Raw genomic sequence first — 7,740 nt, 5'->3', positions numbered from 1 at the left:
GTCCATTTAAAGTAAGTTGAAAATTTAACTGCAATTTTCCTAAGTCTGAAATCTTTATCATTAATCCTTAAACAGCGATTCATACCTTGGATGTCAACAGATATAATTTATAATGGCTTGCTGATCATCTCCAGAATTTCAAAATGTCTACCTAAAATCATGCTTATATCCATGTATGTTTGTCTACATAGGTTAAGTATCAAATTTCCTTCCTTGTGAGGAATTATATTAAATGATCACTGATTCATTCCATGAGAAATTGAATTAGTTAGCTAGTAAATATAATTTATTTGATAGACAATTTCTTTAAAAAACATGCGACCCATGAATGAAAAAAATGAAAGCATCTCTTGATAGTACAAAGTTGGAGAAACTCTGCATTCTAGTTTTTAAAACAAATTGGCTCTTAGCCGAACTGAGAGTGTTCTAAAAGGAGGGAAATTATACTCGGAACCATGTCACTGCAAAGGTTCATACTGCAAAAGGCAACTTCAAAATGAAGTTATCCACAAACTGCTTCACCAGTAAAATGTTCATTGTATAGGAGAAAGAAGCAGGAATGTGAATGTGCCACAAAAACAGGATAGGAACACGTGTTGGTTGAATAGTGAACCCCCCCCAAATTTATGTCTCCCCAGAGCCTCAGAATGTGACCTTATTTGGAAATAGAGTCTTCACAGATGCAATTAAGATGAGGTCATACTAGAGCACGGTGGGCCTGAATCTAGTACTGATGTCAATAAGAGATTTAGACACACAGACACACAAGGAAGAAGGCCATGTCACAAAGGAAGCTGAGATTGGAATGTGAAACATCCATAACCCAAGGAATGCCAAGACTTGCTGACAGCCAGCAGAAGCTAGAAAATGGCAATGAAGGATCCTTTCCTAGAGCCTTCCCAGAGAGCATGGCCCTGCCCACACCATCATTTTACACTTCTAGCCTTCAACCTATGAGAGAATCAACTTCTGTGGTTTTAAACTACCCGGTTGTGGTATTCATTATGGAAATGCTAAGAAATTAATGCAGAAGGTTGAAGTAGTTTTGAAAATTATGTTTACCAATTAACAAGCTCTACTTCTCCATTTGGACCCACAAGTGCGGGGCAGGTGTATTTCCCTGATTTTTGGCTTCCTGTCAGTTTTCAATTTTCCAAAGTCATGCATGAATCCCTAATTCGGCACACAAATTAAAGTTAGTTGCCCAAACATGATACGCAATTTTCCAAAGTATTTAATTTACTTAGTTCCTTGATTTGTTTATACTCTGAGCATCTGAGTCATTTACTTATGTAAGTAAAATGACGTATTTATACACAATTCTCTGTGCTTATGCATATAGTTATGCATATTGTACACAGGAACATGACGTGACTTACTTTTTTCCAGATTCAACACTTTTCTAGAGTCTCCAACAAGACAACAGCCATCAGTTAAAAAGCCACTAAAGAAGGATCAACTTACGCAAAATTTACTAGTGTGCAGTGTTGAAAAACATTAAGTGTTGTACTTGTGATAAAATTGCACACAACTAAAGATACATGTACACATGCACAAATAAATGAGTAGATTAAAGCCAGTGAACAGGCTACCTTAAAAAAATGAAAACAAAAACATCACTTTCCCAACTAGGTATCATACTGGCTTTGATCATCTATATGCAACAGAAACCCAGGTAGAATCTGCAGATTCCTTGGCCTCACCTCCACAAACTCTTATTCAGTAGGTCTGCATTGAAGTACAAAAAACTTTAACTTTTCAGCAACCACCTTCTACCTAGATATGAGAATTAGGACTCCAGTTATCCTGACACAGGTTTTCAACACGTGAGTCTTCCAGAACACCGCGGAGAATTTAGATGTAATTGATGAAAACCTTAGAGCTGCAGGAATACTTGTGACAAGACTAAAGCACATGGCTCACTGTGTCAGAGAAGGACTCAGGCTAATATTTAATGTTGATTGACTTGTCGTTAAAACAGTATTCTCAAGTTTTTGATGCATTAATTGCTAAGTTCACAAATATTGAAAAGAGAAATAAAGATACCATCTAAACACTTGCATTCGATTAACTCCAGACCCCAAATCATAAGAGAAATGTACTATTATTGGATCACCACTTGTGCCCTTATGAAGATAAAATGTATGGCTGGTACTTAATAAATGATCTCTACTCTAAGAAAAAGAAAAGGGTTAAGGAGAAAACTTTCTTTGTACTATACTTGAAACTTTTCTGTAAATTTTTGATTATTAAAAAAAAACACAACTACTGCATTATTTCTGAGACCATAAATAATGATAAGGTAAGGATTCTGCTTAGATACCAAAAATACCTTGGTCTAGGATCTGGTCCTGAATTCTGTAAATCAAAAAAAAAATTTTGTAAATATTTTCAGAAGTGATGCCTATATTGAAGAGGCCAACTCACATTAATTAAATTCACAACAGGAGGAAGTATAAATTACAATGCAATTCTTCAATTATAATTTTTTAAATGCACAATGTTTGCAGGCATCACCCATTCAAAATCACTGGTGGCATATTTTCTTCCTGTAAGGAAAATATTTAATGGAAGTTCTAAGTAAATCAGAAGAGGATGTTGGCTAAACTTGGAACGAGAGTTGAAGAATGGTTAATGGCTAACATCATCAAGCTATCATAATGTATATATATTTTTCCATTATGTATGGGAGTTATAGGCTTTGAAGACAAAAAGGACTATATTCACATTCTGGTTCCAAACTTTATTTACCTAATCTTGAACAAATTAACTAAACTTTTAAGCCTCGGTTTCCTCACTCAAAAAGCAAGGATGGTAACTTTGCAAGACTCATTGGACGATTAAATATACTAATGCACATAGAACATTTAACACACAGCTTATACTAAATGTTAACTTGTGGTTACTATCATTATTTTGACAGCTAAGTGAGTTGAATAATTGCTCTGAAAGGCAGAGGCTCGTTCTCTTGTAGACAGGCTGGGGAATATACTAGTAAATTCTTACTCATTGTCATACTATTTCCAGTCTGCTTGGTAACTTTCCACTTTGTGTTAACTCAGTATTTCTGCAGATTGGGTTAAAATTGCTGTTGATACACTAGACCTTTAGAAAAGATAATGCAAGTTTTTTTTATAAGATGTCTAACCAAATGCATCAAACATACTAGGGGCTTTATGTATGTTTGATAAATGAATAATTACATGAATAAATGATTGCCATAGATAGAACTGGGATGTCTTCAAAAGCCCTCAGTACTCACTTATAGATTATCAGTTAAAATAGATTATTTATATAGTTGTCTACTCTTCATTGTTATGTATAGAATTTTTAAAACTTCATTCACAAATTATAACCTTCAAGCTTTATGGTTACCTTGAAGGTATGAGATGCTTTTTGGAAATACAATGGTAAAACTTAGCCCAAAAATTCTATTCTGGGCAACCCCTTCCCTTATTATTCCAATGCATGAGTTGTTACCCTACTAAGTTGCAGACCCAGTGTATAAAATAGCATCACAGATGCCTAAGAATTTAATGCCATTTCCAATAATACCCAAATTATTCCCTAGGTTGTCTGTCATGTATACACTATACTTTAAATTCCATTTGGGCTAGAGTATCATGTTTAATTGAAGATTAAGACTCTGTTGTGACTTACATTGACCCATAATTACAAAGGAGGAAAAAAGTATTATGATTAAGAAATAGTTCATATACAAATTCTTAGGTATTTAGGACAAGTCAAATATTCCACATTTAAATGCTTTAAAGTATCATTGATATCTACTGCAAATATGGTTTTAAACTACAATCTTTTTTCCTGTTAAAAAATACCTCTTTTTTCCTTTTGAGAAATTGGCATCAGATCCCTGAACTTCTCTTCCTTTGCCTCAATCCCATTTTACTTTCTGAACTACAAGGAAAGCTGGCAGGATGGGTAATGTCAACAGAACCTGATGATGATGATAAGCTTTCCTGAGATTGGACACAGCTAATTTGTACCTCATTGTTCTTGGGGCCACACATGAACAATGAGGCCTTTTACAGCTCCCCCTGAAATCACCTCATCAGCAAGGTGATCAGGCTGGCTAGCACCAAAACTCCACACCAGGTAGCCTTAGCTCCGTCTCAGGTCAAACTGCTTTTCATTTCCTCAAAAATCTTAATGAGGCTCCTGGATTTGAAAGTAATCCGTCTTTTGCTTTCCGAGGGTCTAAAGCTCTCAGGGTCTCCTGCCAAACAGGTTTTGATGGTGAGGGGGAAAATATCCCACTTTTTTCCCCTCCTACAACTAAGAACATCTGGGAATAGATGCCATGTATCTGACCAGAGAAATGATATCATGGAAGTGTTGGTCTTCTGACCCATTTTTGGCCACGTTGTGCCATGGAAATAGTGCTTGTTTATCATCTGATGGACACGCTTAGACAAAGCTTTATGACATTATTTAATATCACTAGCAGTAACCCCTAAGCTCTGTGCTTTACAATTGCTATTGGCTAGGGACACAAAAGCAACATCTGCCAGGAAATATTTATTTATTCAATAGCTTTTCTAGAACCCATCACCATAATCCCTACCCACAAAAGGGAAAACCTCCAATAATATAAATAAATCACTTGCAGGTTGTGACACTTAATTGAGCACAGTAAATTGAACGATTGCTCTGACTCCCAAAATCACAGCTGCCTTATTATTGGAATGGTCTTAAAATAAAAAAGCAAAACATGACTCTCACTTCTCCTACTCCTGATGCCTACCTCCTGGCAGAATGCACCCGAACCATTGAATCCCTTTTGTTCCAGACCACGCATCAAATACAGTCCAATTGTGCTGCAATCTAGCACACCCACCATTTGTCATTGGCTCCAAAGGGATAGGGTTGTTTGGTTTTTTTTAACTAATTATATACATAAAGGAAATGCCATAAGCTTAATGATTAATTTTTCTTTAATTTTTAGATATTTTCTCTCCTTTTGCAATCTAATAATTTCCCACTATGAATATTACATGTCCTTCTCCGGTTAATTATTTATGTTGATGAAACATGGCACCTACTGTGCCTTCTAGGATTCCAAGTTGAGCATGATTTCTATGCACAGAGAGGGATTGAAGCTCTAGAGGACTTTGGTTTGTGGAAAATAGATTAGGTTGTTTTGGTTTTTTTTTAATTCAACATTCACCAACCCATTTTATCCCTACAAAATAATTCAATCTGTCACTACTATTCTTGTTCTCTGAATGTCATTTCATATATTTAAAAAAATCTCTTGCAATCTGTCATCATAGAGACCACCAGGCAAATTTCGAAAGTCCACCCTAAACTGTAGCTACTTACCAAGTTATAGTGAATGACTGGGGACTACAAACACTAAAGGTCTAAGAATCTTTTTCTTTTTAGCATAGAACACTTTTCAATCAGAATCTCTGACTATCAGAAATAGTTTAGTCCTAGTAGAAGTGGTCTTTCTAAAATCCCAGACCAACTTTAGAGGAAAGGAATCCTGGTCCTTTGCTTAGTGAGAGGGAAAATTTGGGGGGAACGTATTTGGAAGACTAGAATCCCTGTGACTTCTCTTCTTAACATATTTATTAACAAAGATCTAGACTCATTTCTGGGGAGTTGAAAGTCTAGTTTTCTGATAGAATGCAGTAAAGGGTAAAATGCTAAAAATGAGGGTCATTAACAAAGGAGAAAATAAGCTAGAAACACAGATAGTCCACTCATTGCAAACTGAATTTCTAGATAGTATAAGAATTATTGACAGTACTTGTAGAAGATTTGGATGCCTTCTTTAAGAAAAAGAATACAAGGGCAGAAGACCCCTGTATGAATGTGTTTTTACATGCTTACAAGACCACAAAGAGCAATATTTTTAAACAGCTTTATAAAAATAAAAGATGAGCTGAGTATCGAGGAGATAAGCAAAAAAAGGAAAATTTCATCGCTCTTGAACTATTGAAGCAAGTCTTAATTTTTTAATTTTGCTTTTCAATGTGTAGATTTGTTTTCTTAATTAAAAAGTTAACATTCATGACAAAAGAAAAAGAATACACAATTAGATATAAGGTAAACAATATTTAAAGTAAGAAAAAATCGCACAAAAGATAAATTTTTAAAATATTTGGACATTATCAAAAAAAATAGCACATTGTATTAGTAAATGACCTGATACACCTCGTTAGAATTTTTATTTCTTAATTTTGGGGCATGTGTGCTCTTTGATCATCTCTTCATATAACAATGACTTTTAAAAAATAGATCATTTAGTTTTTCCTCTAACTTGAGGAATGGGCATTTATTTTTTCTTATTGAATTTAGAAATTTTTTTAGCTTCCTATTTGTTTTTGGTAATGTCAATGTAAATTCTTATACTTATTATTAAACTTGGGGCAAAACTCCTAATAAATGTCATATATATGAGCTATATGATGTGGAATAAATTTCCAGACAAGCTTCTTATTTTGCTTCTTCATTATTATCCAAATACTTCTACTTCAGGGTATCAGCATATTAAGGGGTAAAAACATTACCACCATTTATTCCCAGCACTAGCTTAATTACAAACAGATGAGACTTAGAGCCATCTAAATATATCCCACTGAAGCCAATCAAAATGTATTCTCAACTCAACTTTTATCTAACAAGACTCTCTAAATGCCCATGGCCGCTCCACTGACACTCCATGTGAGAAACTTGATTTCTTTAGCTGTGTGATAAATGATAAATCTCTGATTATTGTCCTGGGAAAGAAGGAAAAATGAGTATCAGTATCAACAAAATACAAACACTCTATTGAGCATAGCTGTTGGGAGGACAAATGTGGAAAACGCTACAACATTCAGTATTTGAAATCTGGCCAATGTTACATTAATAATGGCAGATAAAGAATATTTTATATATATTGTGCTAAACAATAATTAAGAAACTTATGCATGTCTACTATTTCAACATTTTTCGGGTGACTTTTAAAATTTCTTTAATGTATGTATGGAATTGGCTGACTGATCTCAGTGTCACATATGATTAGGTTGATAAATCTGAGAAACAAGGTTCCAAGCAATTCTAAGAATTTCTTAAGAAGCAAGCAATTCTAAAAATTCTAATTAATTCTCATTCTAGAGTTCTATTTGAATTCTAATTCGATTAACAAGAAGCAATTTCTAAGTTTGCAACAATAAAAATAGTGTTTTATCTTCATCCATTTCTCATTGGGAGGGTATTACTGAGAAAGCCTTTTTCTAAAGAATCCCTCCCAATTTTCCAAACTGGGTTGCTTTGTACCCTATATGGAGCACTTAGCCTTCCACTTTCATTTTTTTTGTTTCATCAAGACTGAATTACAGTCATGGAGGATCTGGGAAAGGCTTTCTCTAGAAGGCTTAATTGGTGGCCTTCAAAAATAATTAACGAATTTCGACTTTTCCATACAGAATGACTCATCCTATCCAAACAACCATGTTTGTGTGTTTCAGTGATTACTCTCCTGATTTGGTCTCCTGACTTCTGGTTCATAACCAAGGAATGGGTGTGTTGCTTAGTTCCTTATTTTTTGTAACTGGTCCAAGAGTGGTTCTTAAAAAAGAGTTAAAAAAAAAGGGGGGGGGGTGCCTGGGTGGCTCAGTAGGTTAAGTGTCCAACTTCAGCTTAGGTCATGATCTCACAGTTGATGGGCTGACCCCCCGCATCGGGCTCTGTGCTGACAGCTCAGAGCCTGGAGCCTGCTTCAGATTCTGT

This window comes from Acinonyx jubatus, chromosome D3 (genome assembly GCF_027475565.1).
Source record: "Acinonyx jubatus isolate Ajub_Pintada_27869175 chromosome D3, VMU_Ajub_asm_v1.0, whole genome shotgun sequence".
NCBI lineage: Eukaryota > Metazoa > Chordata > Mammalia > Carnivora > Felidae > Acinonyx > Acinonyx jubatus.
Note: the sequence above shows the minus strand (reverse complement) of the source record.